This window comes from Lithobates pipiens, unplaced genomic scaffold (genome assembly GCF_037356315.1).
Source record: "Lithobates pipiens isolate NorthernLeopardFrog02 unplaced genomic scaffold, aLitPip1_a1.2 Scaffold_61, whole genome shotgun sequence".
Lineage (NCBI taxonomy): Eukaryota > Metazoa > Chordata > Amphibia > Anura > Ranidae > Lithobates > Lithobates pipiens.
The window spans coordinates 1,926,430-1,944,848 of NW_027507883.1; the positions used below are offsets into that span (position 1 = coordinate 1,926,430).

Genomic DNA, 18,419 nt, shown 5'->3' on the forward strand with positions numbered 1-18,419 from the left:
CCTGTTGTTCACTTGTCTCAGATAGAGTAGCCCCCCCTGGGAATTCATCCAGCATTGCGACTTCCTCATCTTCCCGCTCCTGCTCCTCCACAGCTTGATCAATGACACAACGCAATGCACGCTCCATAAAGAAGGCATAAGGTACCATGTCACTGATGGCGCCATGGCTGCGACTGACCAGTTTGATGATCTCCTCAAATGGCCGCATATGTCTGCATGCGTCGCACATGAGCAGCCACTGGCGCGGTGAAAAATAACCCAGCTCCCCAGAACCTGTTCTGCCGAAGATCTCATACAGGTAGACGTTAACTGCACGTTTCTGCTGGAGCAGCCTATCAAGCATATAGAAGGTTGAGTTCCATCGCGTCGGGTAATAGCAAATAAGACGTCTGACCGGCAGATTGTGTCGCCGCTGAATGTCAGCAAGGCGAGACATGGCCGTGTAAGATCTTCTGAAATGGGGCGAGATTTTCCTTGCCTGCCGCAAGATGTCCTGGACCCCAGGGTATTTGACAACGAATCGCTACACGACCAAGTTTAAGATGTGTGCCATGCATGACACGTGCGTAATTTTGCCTTGTTTCAATGCACTAAGCAGATTGGCACCGTTGTCACACACCACTTTACCAACTGTCAAATTGAGCGGTGTTAGCCACTGATCTGCCTGTGAACGCAAAGCTGAAAGGAGTGCAGAGCCAGTGTGGCTCTTTGCTTCCAGGCACAACAGACGCAGCACGGCATGGCAACGTCTCACCTGGCATGTCGAATAGGTTCTGGGGAGCTTGGGCGGCACAGCGGAAGAGACGCTAGCAGCGGAAAAGGAGGAGTCAGCCGAGGAGGAGAGGGAGGAGGATGGAGTAGGAGGAGGAGGAGAAAAAGAGCCAGGCCTGCATGCAATCCGTGGCGGTAAAACCAAATCTACACGGGTGCCACGGGTTACATGCTTGGAGGCCTTCAGAAGGTTCACCCAGTGGGCAGTAAAAGTGATATACCTTCCCTGCCCGTGTTTTCTAGGCCACGTGTCTGTGGTCAGATGTATCTTGGCACCGACACTGTGTGCCAGAGATACATTCACTTGCCGCTGAACATGGCCATATAGCTCTGGGATGCCCTTCTGTGTGAAATACTTCCTTCCTGGGACCTTCCATTGTGGTGTTCCAATGGCCACAAATTTTCGAAAGGCCTCCGAGTCCACCAGTTTATATGGCAGTAGTAAGCGGGCTGTCAGTTCTGACAAGCCAGCCTTCAACCGTTGGGCAAGAGGGTTATCCGGCGTCATCATTTTTTTACGCTCGAACATTAGGCCCACGGAAGCCTGCCTTTTTGCAGAAAAACGTGAGCTTGGCGTGATGGAAGGTGGAGTGGAGGACAATTGTGAGGAGAGAGGAGAAGAAGTAGAAGACGAGGCTGGACGATGAGAGCCTGGAGAGTGGCTTTGTATGTTCCGTTGCTCCCACTGGGCTCGGTGATGGCTGCTCATGTGCCTTCTTAAGGCGGTCGTCCCTAGGTGAGTGTTGGGCTTACCGCGACTAATGCGTTGACTGCAAAGATTGCAGATGGCAACACTATTGTCAGCAGCGGTACACGTTAAAAAAAGCCCACACTGCGGAGCCATGTGCCGGCGTCCTGGGAGTGCCAGATGTGACCGTACATGGTCGATGACTCGCTCCTGATACATTAGCAGTCTGCTTTGTCCCTCCTGTGCAATGTAAGTTATTCCTGCTTCTCCCCCCTATCTGCTGGTCCATATCTCCCTCTGAACTCCCCTCCTCTTCCTCTCTTGTGGGCACCCACGTGATATCACTAGACACATCATAATCGACATCACCTTCCACACCGCTATAATTAGAGATCTCGGAGTAGGCAGCAACACCGGTGACCAACCTCCTCCTTGGGCTGATCTGGGTACTGTGGTCAGACTGCTGAGTGGCGGTTGTTGCTACCTCCTCTTCCTGATCCAATGCCAAGAGTGGCTGCGCATCAGAAATGACTTGATATGGATCGGAAAATAATTCCTGTGACTCAAGTGGAAGGTATGTGGTGGTGGTGGTGGTGGTGTTGTTGGTGGTAGTGTCTTTGGGGGTGCACATAGCAGAGAGTGAAGAAGAGGGTGCAGATCGAGAGAATGAGGAGGGTGCAGAAGAGTAAGGCTGAGTGAGCCACTCAACCAATTCTGGTGCTTCCTTTGACGCAATCGCATGCACCTTCTGCAATTTCCCACTTTGGCTCAAGCCTGTTGCTCCTGCCCTACCCCTACCACCCCTGCGAAAGGGCCTGCCTCTTCCTCTGCCTGTCATTTTTTAAATGACCCTGTGACAAAACTCTCGACAGAAGTGCAGTATGTATGCGGAAGAAGGTATATAACACCCCGCTTCAATCTGTTGTTTTTGGGGGCCACTGGTCTATCACACCAGTTACAATACTTTTTTTTTGGATTGCGTTTGTCACTCTTTGTAGTATCGCTGCAGAACCGCTCAGCAGTCACAATGCTGCACAGTGGAAACGCACTATACTATGCTTTCTATATGTGCAAGTATTTTATACGTGTATTACACAACTATATACTGCACACCAAATAGTACACCTATACCAGTCCTTAAGGACCTTTGTGGAACTAGTAGGTTGTGATTAGCAGACTGTACCTCACTCAACCCTATATACTGTGGTACACTATACCTTACCAGTCCTTAGAAGGACCTTTGTGGAACTACTAGGTTGTGATTAGCAGACTGTACCTCAGTCCCTATACTGATAAAGGACTGCTGCAGAATAGGGCAGCAGTCAGCAGTAGTGCACTTCAACCCTATATATTGTGGACATATACCAGTCCTTAAGGATTAGCAGACTGTACCTCACTCAACCCTATATACTGTAGTATGCTATACCTTACCAGTCCTTAGAAGGACCTTTGTGGAACTAGTAGGTTGTGATTAGCAGACTGTACCTCACTCAACCCTATATACTGTAGTACACTATACCTTACCAGTCCTTATAAGGACCTTTGTGGAACTAGTAGGTTGTGATTAGCAGACTGTACCTCAGTCCCTATACTGATAAAGAACTGCTGCAGAATAGGGCAACAGTCAGCAGTAGTGCACCTCAACCCTATATATTGTGGACATATACCAGTCCTTAAGGATTAGCAGACTGTACCTCACTCAACCCTATATACTGTAGTACACTATACCTTACCAGTCCTTAGAAGGACCTTTGTGGAACTAGTAGGTTGTGATTAGCAGACTGTACCTCAGTCCCTATACTGATAAAGGACTGCTGCAGAATAGGGCAGCAGTCAGCAGTAGTGCACCTCAACCCTATATATTGTGGACATATACCAGTCCTTAAGGATTAGCAGACTGTACCTCACTCAACCCTATATACTGTAGTATGCTATACCTTACCAGTCCTTAGAAGGACCTTTGTGGAACTAGTAGGTTGTGATTAGCAGACTGTACCTCACTCAACCCTATATACTGTAGTACGCTATACCTTACCAGTCCTTAGAAGGACCTTTGTGGAACTAGTAGGTTGTGATTAGCAGACTGTACCTCACTCAACCCTATATACTGTAGTACACTATACCTTACCAGTCCTTATAAGGACCTTTGTGAAACTAGTAGGTTGTGATTAGCAAAGTGTGCCTCAGTCCCTATACTGATAAAGGACTGCTGCATAATAGGGCAGCAGTCAGCAGTAGTGCACCTCAACCCTATATATTGTGGACCTATACCAGTCCTTAAGGATTAGCAGACTGTACCTCACTCAACCCTATATACTGTAGTACGCTATACCTTACCAGTTCTTAGAAGGACCTTTGTGGAACTAGTAGGTTGTGATTTGCAGACTGTACCTCACTCAACCCTATATACTGTAGTACGCTATACTTTACCAGTCCTTATAAGGACCTTTGTGGAACTAGTAGGTTGTGATTAGCAGACTGTACCTCACTCAACCCTATATACTGTAGTACGCTATACTTTACCATTCCTTATAAGGACCTTTGTGGAACTAGTAGGTTGTGATTAGCAGACTGTACCTCAGTCCCTATACTGATAAAGAACTGCTGCAGAATAGGGCAGCAGTCAGCAGTAGTGCACCTCAACCCTATATATTGTGGACCTATACCAGTCCTTAAGGATTAGCAGACTGTACCTCACTCAACCCTATATACTGTAGTACGCTATACCTTACCAGTCCTTAGAAGGACCTTTGTGGAACTAGTAGGTTGTGATTAGAAGACTGTACCTCAGTCCCTATACTGATAAAGGACTGCTGCATAATAGGGCAGCAGTCAGCAGTAGTGCACCTCAACCCTATATATTGTGGACCTATACCAGTCCTTAAGGATTAGCAGACTGTACCTCACTCAACCCTATATACTGTAGTACGCTATACCTTACCAGTCCTTAGAAGGACCTTTGTGGAACTAGTAGGTTGTGATTAGCAGACTGTACCTCACTCAACCCTATATACTGTAGTATAATGGGAGCCTCCTCCAGATACCGGAAGTTTTAGCAGATGTGACCAGGGAATTGGACCTTTATTTCCAAGAAAACGAAACGCAGGACTGTGACCCGGGGATAATTTGGGAGGCTCATAAGTCAGTACTCCGCAGGGTACTTATCAGGCACGGGGCGCGCATCAAACGAACATGGAAGGAACAGCTTGCTAATCTGTTTCGTGAACTTGCCTCTGTGGAAGCGAAACATAAACATGCCCCCTCACGGACCTTAGAGATTGAATTGGGGACACTCCATACCCATATTGCTGACCTACTCCATTATAAAGCGAAAGTGGCACTCCAGTTTTGTCGTAAACTGACGTAGGAGTCAGGGGACAAATGCGGAAAAATCTTAGCCAGGTCGGTAAAGGAGTTGAAATCTGGCTCTTACATACCACAGTTGATAGATGAGAATGGCCAGAGGGCCTCTACCCCAACCCAAATAGCCGAAGTCTTTCAAAAATGTTACTCTGATCTCTACAACCTGCCCGATTCAGGGTCTGGACAGGACAATATAGACAGATATGTAACCGGTTCTGGTCTACCAACCCTCTCATCGGAATCACGGGAGTACTTGGAGGACCCGATCACACTGGAAGATGGGACCTCCGAAGGTGGGTAAGGCTCCGGGCCCTGACGGATATACCGCACAATACTTTAAGACCTTCCTCCCTATTCTCGGCCCGCGCTTGGTGAATTTATTTAATACTCTGAGCTCAAATGGGGATTTTCCTGAGGATACCCTTAGAGCCCACATCTCGTTGATACCTAAGGGGGGCAAAGACCCGGGCCTATGTGGGAGCTACAGACCCATTTCCCTTCTAAATTCGGTCCTAAACCTATTCTCTAAAATCCTCGCAACGTGATTGGCACATCACTTGCAGTCCCTTATACATATTGACCAGTTAGGTTTTATTCCCACCAGGGAAGATAGGGACAACACCATTAAGGTGCTTACCCTGATCCATAAAGCAAATTCATCTGGGACCCCTTGTCTTTTCATGAGTACTGATGCCGAGAAGGCTTTTGATCGGGTCAAATGGACATTGATGTTCTCGGTCCTTCGCCATATAGGTCTGAGTGAACGGATGCTGGCATGGATAAGTAAGATATACTCATGCCCTTCAGCTCAAGTCAAAGCGAATGGGGTTCTCTCATCTCCCCTTGACATCGGGAATGGGACCAGACAAGGTTGCCCCCTGTCGCCCCTATTATTCGCACTGTCATTGGAACCCTTTCTCTCCACAATTCGACAAAACTCAGACATAACGGGACTCCAAATGGACTCCAACTATTGAGTGCAAGATATCTGCCTACGCGGATGACATGCTGTTCTCGCTGACGAATCCCAGAGTTTCCTTGCCAAATCTCCTTCGGGAATTCCAGATATACGGGATACTTCTTGAAATCAAAGGCCATGGGGGTTACAGTCCCCCCGCAAACGTTAATAGACTTGCAGTCCAATTTTTCGATTTAAATAGAGCAATACAGCCCTTAAGTACCTAGGTACTTACATTCCACCAGACATCGCACGTACGTTTATGTTGAACTTCCCCCCACCCCTTGTCACTAAGATCCGCAGTTTTCTTCACGGGTGGCATTCTGGCCTCCATTCCTGGTTCAGGAGATGCAATCTCATTAAAATGAACATACTCCCTAAATTTACTTATCTTTTCCAAGCTCTCCCGATCCAGATTCCAGTCCCGTTTTTTAAGCAAGCTCAATCCTTGCTCACTCAATTTAACTGGGCCCACAAAAATCCCAGACTTAAGCGGTCACAGCTGACATTGTCTAAACAACAGGGAGGGTTGGTTCTCCCTGACTTGCGACGCTACTACCTGGCCTCCCATCTGGGGCATGTATTGGACTGGAATCGAAACAAACTTTCTAAGCTCACTCCCGAATTCCGCTAAGAAGCGCCATGTGGTGCTATAAGTATTTACCCACAGAATTTATGTCACATCCCACTATAGGGGCTTAGTTGAAAGTCAGTCACCTGATCGCTACCCAAAACACACTCACGTCTTTGACTTCCCCCCTATTCCCTATACGTGGCCATCCAACCTTTGAACTGGGGACCCACTTAGAAATTCCAACCTAGACAATGCGTCTAAATTCGTCATTGATGGAAAATGGCCTTCTTTCTCAACCCTAACAGATCCGACAGGGCTTTTCCAACTGCCTTTTTGGAGAGCAGCGCAACGACATCATTTTCTCCATTCCATCCCCAATCCTCAAACGTTCGCCCGCCCTCAGACGGAGTTTGAGACTCTATGCAGGAGCGAAGGCCCTTTGGCCCACATTCTCTCTCAAACAGATTACCCACACTTAACCTGTCTGTCCAACTGGGAAAAGGACCTTAATTGCTCATTTTCCCCAGCACAGAGACAACGCATTATCACTTTGGCTCTCAAAATGTCGCTGTGCACGAAGATACAGGAGACTAATTTTAAACTTCTCACCAGGTGGTATTTGACACCATCAAAGCTGCAGAAATGTTTCCCCTCTTCCTCGAACATATGCTGGAGGTGTGGAGAAGAAGAGGGCACGTTGCTGCACATTTTTTGGTCCTGCCCCAGCTTGGTGGACTTCTGGACAGAGATCCGATGCATAACACAAAAATTCACAGACTTCTCCATCCAGGAAGAGGCTGCATTCTTTCTCTTGCACCATTCACAGATTCCCATTAAGAAGTACAAAAAAATCTATTTTACGGCATGTGATAAATGCGGCGAAATCCTGCATCCCTTTCTATTGGAAAAAATGTTCCCCCCCTTTCATTACTCGCTGGCTTAGGAAAATAGAGGACATTAAAAAAAATGGAGGACTTGATCCTCACATCACAAGGTAAACAAGAATTTTTTAAACAAACCTGAGACATCTGGAATACCTTTATATTCTCGCTGGAAGGATGTCGCCTGCTATCGCCTTAGTGCTCTGAGCTTTCCTTGACTGGCCCCTTGGACAGTGGCTGCCATCGTGTCTCGTCCCCTCTTCTCCTTTCCTGATCTTTCAATCCTTCTCTTTTCTGCCTTCCTCCCCTATCTCTCACCCCCTCCACCCCCTCTCTCTTTTGGAAAAAGTGGAAAATTGGGAATGACGGCCCCACACCCCCCTCTGGATGGATTATGCTGGAGGGACCTGGGGTTTGTGTGACCCTGGATCTTGGTACAGTACTTTATCCGTGCCCCGAATCATTGTGATTGATGGAAGGCAGACTCACAGTTGCGAATATACCTGTATCAAGTATTGTTCAGCTGCTTTTTGCTCTGTATTTCTCTGTTGCATTATGTACTCGGGGGACTGTCTTCCCCTATTTGGAGAAAAAATTATATTTGAAAAAAAAAAGAAGCCTACGACACCTGGTATTCCCAGGCGGTCTCCCATCCAGGCATTAACCAGGCCCGACCCTGCTTAGCCTCCAAGATCAGACGAGATGGAACAGATTCAGGGTGATGTGGCCGTAGCCAATATCTTCAGGCACTCTCAACTCTTTTGACAAACACCAAGATGGTCACCTTGGAAACAAGCGGAAAAAACTAGGTCAACGGCAACAACATAAAAAGAAGCCTACGGCATCTGGAAATCCCAGGCGGTCTCCCATCCAGGTACTAAACTGGTCCCAACCCTGCTTAGCCTCTGAGATCAGATGAGATTGGGCTCTTTCAGGGTGGTGTGGCCGTAGGAGATTTCTTCAGGCACTCTCAACCTTGACTAACGCCAATATGGTCACCTTGGGAAACAAACAAAAAAATCAAGTCAACGCCAACAACATGAGAAGAAGTCTACAGCACCTAGTATTCCCAGGTGGTCTCCCATCCAGGTATTAACAAGGCCCGACCCTGTTTAGTCTCTGAGATCAGACGAGATCTGGTGCTTTCAGGGTTATGTGGCCATAGGCGAGCTCTTCAGGCACTCTCAACCCTCTTGACAAACACCAAGATGGTCACCTTGGTAAACAAACAAAAAAAAAAAACAAGTCAACGCCAACAACATAAAAAGAAGCCTTCAGCACCTAGTATTCCCAGGTGGTCTCCCATCCAGGTATTAACAAGGCCCGACCCTGTTTAGTCTCTGAGATCAGACAAGATCTGGTGCTTTCAGGGTTATGTGGCCATAGGCGAGCTCTTCAGGCACTCTCAACCCTCTTGACAAATGCCAAGATAGTCACCTTGGGAAACAAGCGGAAAAAAAAACAGGTCAATGTCAACAACATAAAAAGAAGACTACGGCACCTGGTATTCCAAAGCCATCTCCCATCCAGGGACTAACTAGGCCCAACCCTTCTTAGCCTCAGAGATGAGAAGAGATAGGGCTCTTTCAGGGTGATGCTGCTGTAAGCGAACTCTTTGGGCACTCTCAACCCTCTTGACAAATGCCAAGATGGTCACCTTGGGAAACAAGCGAAAAAAAAAAAAATGAATCAACGCCAACAACATAAAAAGACGCGGAGAAGGCCTTTGACAGGGTGGCCTGGCACTTTATGCAGGCCACCCTGGAACATATAGGTCTTGGCCTCAACATGATGAGCTGGGTAATGTCGCTTTACTCCACCCCGTCAGCAGCGGTACGGGTGAACGAGTGGTGCTCGGACTCTTTCCCCATCACTAATGGGACGAGGCAGGGGTGCCCTCTGTCTCCCCTAATTTTTATTCTGACACTGGAACCACTTATGTGTCACGTTCGGAATGACCCGAATATTACTGGCATATCCAAACCCTCGGCACACCACAAAATTGCGGCGTACGCTGACGATCTAATTTTTTTCGTCTCCAATCCACACATTTCGCTTCCCAATATACTCGCGGCTCTCCGGCGATACGGCAGCCTATCAAACTATAAAATCAATTGCACCGTCGGCTGTATTGAATATATCGGTCCCGGATGGTGAGGCCAAGAGGCTACGCTCCGCATTTCCATTCTACTGAGCTGAAAAATCTATACGTTACCTGGGCGTTGACATCGCAGCGGATTTGGCGCAATTGTACCCGCTTAATTTTGTCCCTCTCCTGAATAGACTGAAATCTGATTTGGGAAACTGGCATGCTTTAACACTGACCTGGTTCGGGCGCTGTAATGCATTCAAAATGACGGCCCTCCCGCGGATCTTATACTTGTTCCAGACATTACCGATTCGGTTACCCCCAATTTTTTTCAGACAACTGCAGGTGCTGCTCCGGGACTTTATTTGGGCGCGCAAACCGCCCAGAGCCCGTTTGCAATTGCTTGCCAGACCAAAGGACAAGGGGGGTCTGGGTCTCCCAGATCTGAGACAATACAACAGAGCGACTCTGCTAGTGAGAGTCGTTGATTGGCATTGTAATGGCCCACACAAGCAGTGGGTGGAGATGGAGATTGAGGATGGATCCATTCCCCTATTGACCTCCCCGTGGCTCCTGTCCTCCCTACCAAAAGACCTCAGAGGTCACCCCGTAGTGGGAGCTACATTGGCTGTTGTGCGGAGGTTGTTCCGCTGCACACACATTGCTCCCCTGTCATCACCAATGACTCCGGTTATAGGTAATCCAGACTTCCCACCGGGATTTACCAACAAGAAACTGCGACAGTTGACAGTGGTGGGGAAACAGCGTCTGGGAGAGGTGTGGCCCTCTGGAGGGCTCCCGACCACGCAAACTGTCGCCGATCTTTCTGACCCTCCGCTTGACTTGTTTAGTGCTTATCAACTTCGTCACTTTCTTCTGGCCATACAAAGGGCCCCCTACACTCCTAGAGACCTGACACCCTATGAATCCATCTGTCACAAAAGGGAACCTGTGCGACACACCCTCTCCCTCCTGTACAACCTATTGAGTAGTCAGGAGAAGGAGTCAACCCCCACCATTTATCCACAAATGGGAGAGGGACTTAGGCATCACATTTACCCCACAACAGATAGGGAAGATCCTGACCTTAGTACATAAAGCTTCCATCGCAAACCAATATCAAGAATCAGGATACAAGATAGTCTCACGCTGGTATAGAGTCCCATACCTTCTGAATAAAATGAATAGATCGATCCCGGATGTTTGTTGGAGGTGAAATTCAGATACGGGGACCATGGGACACCTTTTCTGGGCATGCCCGGCCTTGAGGAACTTTTGGGTTCCCAGCAGCGTGCCTTCTACACTTGACCCAACAGCCTGTTCGAAAATACAAAAAAACCCTCACGATGCAACTCCTGAACGCCGCCCGGGCCTGCATTCCCACACTGTGGAGACAGCCTCAGCCCCCATCCAAGGTGCTGTGGTATTCCAAAGTCAATCATATTCTCCAGATGGAAGAATTGACCGCCACCCTTCACAACACTGAAGAGGCATTTGGTGTTACATGGAGGCCCTGGAGGTATTTTACTGGTACTTGAGACTACATTCGGGAGGTGAGCAGCGCCCCTGTCCCAGAAAAAGACTGAACATCTAACGTTTACCTATGTAGGCCATGTCTGCCCTGGGTGGCATTCCCCCCCCCCCTCCCTTTTTGTCTTTATTTTTCTATTTTTCCCCGCCGCCATCCCCCCCCCCCCCCTCCTCTCTCTCCGTCTTTGCACTCTCTTCTTCACCCGTCCTCCCTTTTGACTATGCCTTGTCTCCTTACTAGCCTTTGGGACCCAGAAGAACCCCAGGGTTCTGGACACGACCGGCTCATATTTTACTCTGGTTCACATAGGTCATGATAAGCTGGCTCGCTGTGGTCCCAGTTGTTCTACATGATTACATTTGTCCGAACGGAGCTGCATTAGTTATACTGTACTACATGTCCGAGGTGGGGTTTCTCTCTTTTCTGCATGAAACTGTAGGACTCCCCTCTGAGAACCCAGAGTTATTTGTCTATTTTTTGTTACCATGTAATTGTGACCCTGGGTCATGCTGTATGGTTGACTGTTATATTTATGTTGTTCTACTTCTACTTAATAAAATAATAAAACAAAAAAAAAAAATAAGTCAATGCCAACAACTTAAAAAAAAAGCCTATGGCATCGAGAAATCCCAGGCGGTCTCCCATCCAGGTACTAACCAGGTCCCAACCCTGCTTAGGCTCTGAGATCAAATGAGATTTGGCTCTTTCAGGGTGATGCAGCCATAGTAGATTTTTTCAGGCACGCTCAACCCTCTTGACAAACGCCAAGATGGTCACCTTGGGAAACAAACAAAAAAAACAAGTCAACGCCAACAACATAAAAAGAAGCCTACCGCACCTAGAATTTCCAGGCGGTCTCCCATTCAGGTATTAACTAGGCCCAACCCTTCTTAGCCTCTGGGATCAGAAGAGATAGGGTGCTTTCAGGGTGATGCGGCTGTAAGCGATCTCTTTAGGCACTCTCAACCCTCTTGACAAATGCCAAGATGATCACTTTGGGAAACAAGCGAAAAAAACAGGTCAACACCAACAACATAAAAATAAGCCTGCGGCATCTGGAAAACCCGGGCGGTCTCCCATCCAGTTGCAAACCAGGCCCAACCCTGCTTAGCCTCTGAGACCAAACGAGATTGGGCGCTTTCAGGGTGTTGTGCTCATAGGCAATTTCTTTGTGCACTCTCAACCCTCTTGACACATGCCAAGATGGTCACCTTGGGAAACAAGGGAAAATAAAACAGGTCGACGCCGACAACATAATGAGAAGCCTACGGCACCTGGTATTCCCAAGCTGTCTCCCATCCAGGTACTAACCAGGCCCATCGCTGCTTAGCCTCCGAGATCAGATGAGATTGGGCTCTTTCAGGGTGATTTGGCCGTAGGCACTCTCTTTGGGCACTCTGAAGCCTCTTGACAAAGGCCAAGATGGTCACCTTGGGAAACAAGCTAAAAAAAACAGGTCAAAGCCAACAACATAAAAAGAAGCCTACGGCATCCAGTATTCCCAGGCGATCTCCCAATCAAGACACTAACCAGACCAGATCCTTCTATGGCACCTGGTCTTCCCAGGCAGTCTCCCATCCAGGTACTAACCAGGCCTGACGCTGCTTAGCCTCTGAAATCAGACAAGATCGGGTGCTTTCAGGTTGATGTGGCCATAAGCGTTCTCTTCAAGACACGCCCAACCCTCTTGACAAACGCCAAGATGGTCGCCTTGAGAAACAAGCAAAAAAAACAGGTCAAAGCCAACAACATAAAAAGAACCCTATGGGCTTACAGCGGACCCTAAAAGATGGGACCCACTAGCTCTGTCATGGTTCGGACGCTGTAATGTGTTGAACGCGAAGATGACCGTGATGCCACGACTTCTGTATCTACTACAAGCCTTACCTATCAAAATACCCCAGACTTTCTTTCATGCGGTTCGCTCAATCTTTATCAAGTTCCTCTGGCGCGGAAAACATATGCGTATTGGTAGGGCAATGCTATTGCGACCGAAATTGCGGGGAGGTATTGGCTTCCCGGACCCTGCTCTATATTACACAGCGACGCACATGACACCTATGGTTGACTGGTGCCGGTGTTCTGCCATATACTGTCCGGCCATGATATAGTGTCTGCGCCGTACTGCGCATTGCTCGGCAATTTTCGGAATCTGTGTTGCTGTGTACTGCGCATGCGCAGTACACAGCGGACACTATCCGATGGGGGACCATATGTGATAAGACACCGGCATGGGGAACTGAAGCTATGGGTCAAGCTAGAGCAGGAGATGGTGCGGGTTCCACTGGCTGGTCTGCCTTGGGCGGGGAGGCCATTGGAGCCCTGTGTGACTACTCACCCGTTAATTGGCCCCTCGCTCACCGAGATGGATAGTTTTTTTCACCTTTCCCACCTGACTAACTTCCCTTCTCCTATGACCCCTATTATTGGACATCCTAGATTCCCTCCGGGCCTGTCTGACCAGGCCTTTACCAGGCAAGCCCCGAAAGGGCTTCTGAGAGCAGCCCTATTTCTTGGACCCACGGGCTTGATTCCCATGGGGACCATACTGCTAGAGCAAGTACCTGTTGCATTGGATAGCTGGAGAGCTAGACAGCTAATCCATTTCCTCAGATCACTACCTAACCATTCGTTCTTCTCTAGACAATTCCACCCCTTCGAGGAACTTTGCCTGGATGATGGCCCAATTCGTGGTTCCCTCTCTAGGTCCTACCAAATCCTGACAGACGCACAATCCTCCACGGATCCACCCTTCCTAGCTAAATGGAAAAGGGACTTACAAACTACATTCTCCAAACCACAGAAGGACAGAATACTCTTTTTCGCCCATAAGTCGTCACTCTGCAGTAAATATCAGGAGATCTCATATAAGCTGATCACACGCTGGTATCGTACACCGGTGGTGTTGGCCAAAATATTCCCCGGTCAATCTGACCGCTGCTGTCGCTGTGGGCAACAGGCTAGCACCATTCTCCACATTTTCTGGGAATGCCCTAAATTACAAACATTCTGGCAGCCTGTCCTGAGACTCATCCACAAGTTCACAGACATTTCCTTAGCCAATGATCCCGCAGCAGTTCTTCTCAATCTAACTCCTATGTCGAGAAAGCGTTATCATAAGTCCTTACTTAAACATCTCCTCAATGCAGCTAGGGCCTGCATCCCAAGTCAGTGGAAAGAGCAATCTGCTCCAATGGTGACCCAGTGGTTCGCAAGGGTAAGTTGGAAGGCTGGCCGCAGGCTAGCCTGAATTTGTAGGAGGAGTCTGAGGGCTTTAAATCCCTCCTCCTCCTCCATCAGAGCCTTCGCGGCTCATTTCTGGGCGGCGGGGCCGCCTTTCAGAGCGGTGTTCGGCCGCAGCATGCTGTCGGTTCCTCTCTCGGGCACCATCGAGGGACCACTCGCTCGTCCCCCCTGTCACCCCCGGGGTTCTACCTGCTTCATGGAAGCCGCCCTGCCCGTCCTCCCTTGCAGCCATGTTCCACACTGCTTCCTGGGGGGGGGGGCAGCCAGCCGCTTCTCCCGGCGCACACAGGGGGGGGGGCGTCCATCTTGCCATCCTCCACCTCTCCACTCAGCTCCTTCTGGCCAGCGTGTGGCCCGCCCGCTTCTCCCGGCGCTCATGCCGGGGGGAGCGGGGGAGCATCCATCATTCCACCCTCCACCTCTCTATGCTGCTCCTTCTGGCCAGCGTATGGCCCGCCCGTTTCTCCCAGCGCTCATGCCGGGGGGAGCGGGGGCCATCCATCATTCCATCCTCCACCTCTCCACTCGGCTTCATCTGGCCAGCGTGTGGCCCGCCCGCTTCTCCCGGCGCTCATGCCGGGGAGAGCGGGGGGCGTCTCCCTTCCAGCCTCCACCTTACAATCTCCCCACAGCTCCAGTTGGCCAGCATGCAGCCCGCCTACTTCTCCCGGCGCTCATGCCGGGGGAAGCGGGTGGGCATCATTCTTCTATCCTCCACCCACTAGTCTCCTTACTCGGCTCCAGCTGGCCAGCGTCTACCACTTCTCTAGGGCTCTGCTTGGCCAGGGTGCCACCCGCCTGCTTCCCACGGTGTATAGGTGGGGGGGGGGGTTGTCTGTCCACCCATCACCTTCGCTGGGCTCAATCATGCAGGGTGGGGGGGTGCCTCCCACTTCTCCCGGCACTCATGTGGGGGGTTTCGGCCGCCCGCCAGCTCCTCTCCCCCTCCCAATGGGCATACAGTAGGGACCTACATAGGGACAATATGTCACTGCATCTACCTACTTCTTGTTCAAGTCCTCCAAAACGGTTTCTAATCAAGGTCAATGCTAGCAGCAGCTGTGAATTCTTAACACTGTACAGTATATATATTTCTTTCTCAGCTCAGGCTTGCAAGCTGCTACTTTCATATGACGAGGAATGTTTTTTGCCCAAACGCTTCTTCTAGAGCATTCCTGAATAGGGGTATTGTTGTTCTGTTAATCCACACCAGGCACATTGGTCACGGGTATGGCAGTCATGGGGTCATAGTTACTTCAGGGGTGCATTCACACTGGCGGTTGGGGGGTGGTGGTTGAGTCGTTTTTTCCTCCACTCAACCATTCCGCTTTAGTTGGTTAGTCAGCGGTGTAGTCAGGACACAGGAGATATCCCCCCCCCCGGTTGCACTCAGCACACCTCCTGCATACTCGGCCCATTGAGGTGTTTGGATATTTTACGTATTTCGGTCATTAGCGGGTTCGGTCATTAGCGCAGTTTCTCTTGGTGAGGGGGAGGTGATCGGCCGCATCTCCCCTTGCATGTGCAGAGCACTCGCCATTTCTCCCAGTGTGTGTGTGTGTGTGTGGGGGGGGATTGGCCGCCCGACAGCTCCTCTCTCCCTATGCACTCTGCTTGCCTCTGGCGGCCTCCCGCCGATTCTGGGGGGGGGGATTGGCATCTATCCCCACATCTGTGCCGCACACCTGGTGGGGGGGTCAGTGTTCTGTCCCCTCCTTCTCCTCTGGCTCCACCAGTAGGAGGGGGGGCGACGGTGCTCTGGGGGTGAACGGTCACTGACATCTCTGCTGCTGTGACAGAGGATGTCAGACCAACCACAGCAATCTTTAGTACGGCAGGGTTGCTGCTGTCTCTTGTTAATTTGTTTCTTTGGTCTATGTGTCGATCGCAGCCTGCGTTCTGTCCAGGTTTCGGTCATAAGCGTTTTGTCCAGCATTTTCGGTCACAGCATTTTCTGTCCAACATTTCTGTCATAACGTTTCTGTCCAGCATTTTCTGTCATAACGTTTCTGTCCAGCATTTTCTGTCATATACGTTTTCTGTCTCAGCGTTTTTCTGTCATAGCATTTCTGTCCAACTTTCAGTCGTAGCGTCACCCTACACCCACCACTTGTCGCTTGCCAGCCAGTTCACCTCCCGGGAACACTCGCCATGCTCCATGGAGGGGATGCCAACACGCTTCCTGGTTTTCATGGGGGGTTCTCACCCACCTGTTCACCTCCCGGCACTCTCGCACCCCCCCAGCACGTCCAGGCACCCATTTCAGTCACGGGGGTTTATCACGGCGTTCGGCCCCAGGTTTCTGTCTCTGCATTCTTCTGTCATCACGTTCTGTCCAGGGGCTCCCGTCATATCGTTCGGTCCAGCTTTCTGTCAGTTCGTTCAGTCCAGTGTTTCTGTTATATCGTTCGGTCCAACTTTTCGTTGGTCCAGCTTTTCTGTAATTTCATTTGGTCCAGCTTTTTCCGTCATAGCGTTTCTGTCCAGCATTTCCGTCATAGCGTTTCTGTCCAGCATTTCCGTCATAGCGTTTCTGTCCAGCATTTCCGTCATAGCATTTCTGTCCAGCATTTCCGTCATAGCGTTTCTGTCCAGCATTTCTGTCATAGCGTTCTGTCCTGCATTTCCGTCATAGCGTTTCTGTCCAGCATTTCCGTCATAGCGTTTCTGTCCAGCATTTCCGTCATAGCGTTCTGTCCTGCATTTCTGTCAGATCCATACAGGCTGAGGTTTGTTTCATTTTGTTTGTCGTCCCTTTATTTTCTCTCCCATATAACACACATCATACGGTGCACGCTCATTTCTTTGCACGTCTACCCACCACGGTTTGTGGGTATACTAGGCCGGAGGGTTGTTGCTACCTGTCTGCATTCTGTCATGGCGTTTTGTAAGTAGCTTTCTGTTAGCCAGGGCTCATTTCCTGGTCTGTCACGCCTACGGACCATACGGGCTGAGGTTTCGTTTCAATTGATTGCCGTTCCGCAATCTTCTCGCCTGCATACCATACGTTATACGCTGCATGCTTTTTGATCTCACTTGTACATCTACCCACCACGGTCGGTGGGTACACTAGCCCTGAGGGTTGTTTGCTATCTGTCTCTGTTGTTCTGCCATAGCTTTTCTATTCGTAGCATTATTGTCGTTCGTAGTTTGTTAGGTGGGGCTCACATCCAGGGTCTGTCACGTCTATGGACTCATACGGGCTGAGGTTTCGTTATTAATTGATTGTCGTCCCACAATCTTCTCGCCCGTATACTGTACGTCATACGTTGCATGCTTATTTCTTCACTCTTGTATGTCCACCCACCACGGTCTGTGGGTGCACCAGCCCGGAGGGTTTGTTTGCTATCTGTCTCTGTTGTTCTGTCATAGCATTTCGTTTGTAAACTTTCATGTCATAGCTTGATGTTCGTAGTATGTCTGTTAGCTAGGGCTCACATCCAGGGTCCGTCACGTCTACGGACCCATACGGGCTGAGGTTTCGTTTTTAATTGATTGTCGTCCCACAATCTTCTCGCCCGTATACCATACGTCATACGTGCACTTTCACCATACCTTTACTACTACCCACCACGGTCTGTGGGTACCTCAGCCCTGAGTGTTCGTTTTTTAATTACCTGTCTTGGCGCTGCAGGTTGCTCGGGCTCACTCACTACATACATTAGGGTTGTGTCAGCATTAGGTTCATATTCACGCGCTGTTGGTATTGTCATTTCTGCACTTACATCCTCATACTTGTTAGGTACGTAGGGGTATTGTTTAGTGTGTTGGTTGTCTGTTCTCTTTTCGCTTATTGTGTGTTTTCTTGGTTCAGGGTTTGGGGTGGGTTGCGGAGGAGGCCGGTGCACATTCATCCCTCCACCGTCGCATGGGGGTTCAGTGCTTGGTAGCACCCCATTTTTAGGGGTGGGACCAAACTCTCTTAGCTCAGTTGTCCCGGGGTACCCCTTTCCTGGCCTCAGCTGGGGGGGGGGCAGTATTCAGTGGGTTATTCCCCACTCTGTTCAAACCTCTTACATCCACCAGTGCAGCGCATGTTTCGTGCAGGATTCTTCAACCCAGTTCATGAAGTTTCTCTATGCGCTCTTATTTGTTAGTCAGGATGGTGGGGTTCATAGCCCGTTAGGCTTGCACTGAGGTTTCATCTGCGGCTCCTGTTCTTCTCAGTGCGCCTTCAGGTGTTGTTGGAATTTCTCACAGTGGCTTGTAGAACTGGGGGCAGTGTGGTCTCGCATAATCAATCTGGCCATTGGTTCTTATCCAGAGTTTGCAGTGGGCTTCTCACAAGGCGGAATGGTCTCAGGTTCATGTTTATGGC

The 18,419-nt window shown here is 49.5% G+C and overlaps 5 pseudogenes; all 5 read right to left on the minus strand.

Annotated features, from left to right (window-relative positions):
* Positions 1-7,851: 7,851 nt before the first annotated feature.
* On the minus strand, positions 7,852-7,970 carry LOC143958765 (5S ribosomal RNA; annotated as a pseudogene).
* Positions 7,971-8,068: 98 nt separating this feature from the next.
* LOC143958625 (5S ribosomal RNA) lies at positions 8,069-8,188 on the minus strand (annotated as a pseudogene).
* Positions 8,189-8,283: 95 nt separating this feature from the next.
* Positions 8,284-8,402, minus strand: LOC143958575 (5S ribosomal RNA; annotated as a pseudogene).
* A 102-nt stretch (positions 8,403-8,504) lies between these two features.
* Positions 8,505-8,623, minus strand: LOC143958815 (5S ribosomal RNA; annotated as a pseudogene).
* A 3,494-nt stretch (positions 8,624-12,117) lies between these two features.
* On the minus strand, positions 12,118-12,236 carry LOC143958340 (5S ribosomal RNA; annotated as a pseudogene).
* Positions 12,237-18,419: the final 6,183 nt, after the last annotated feature.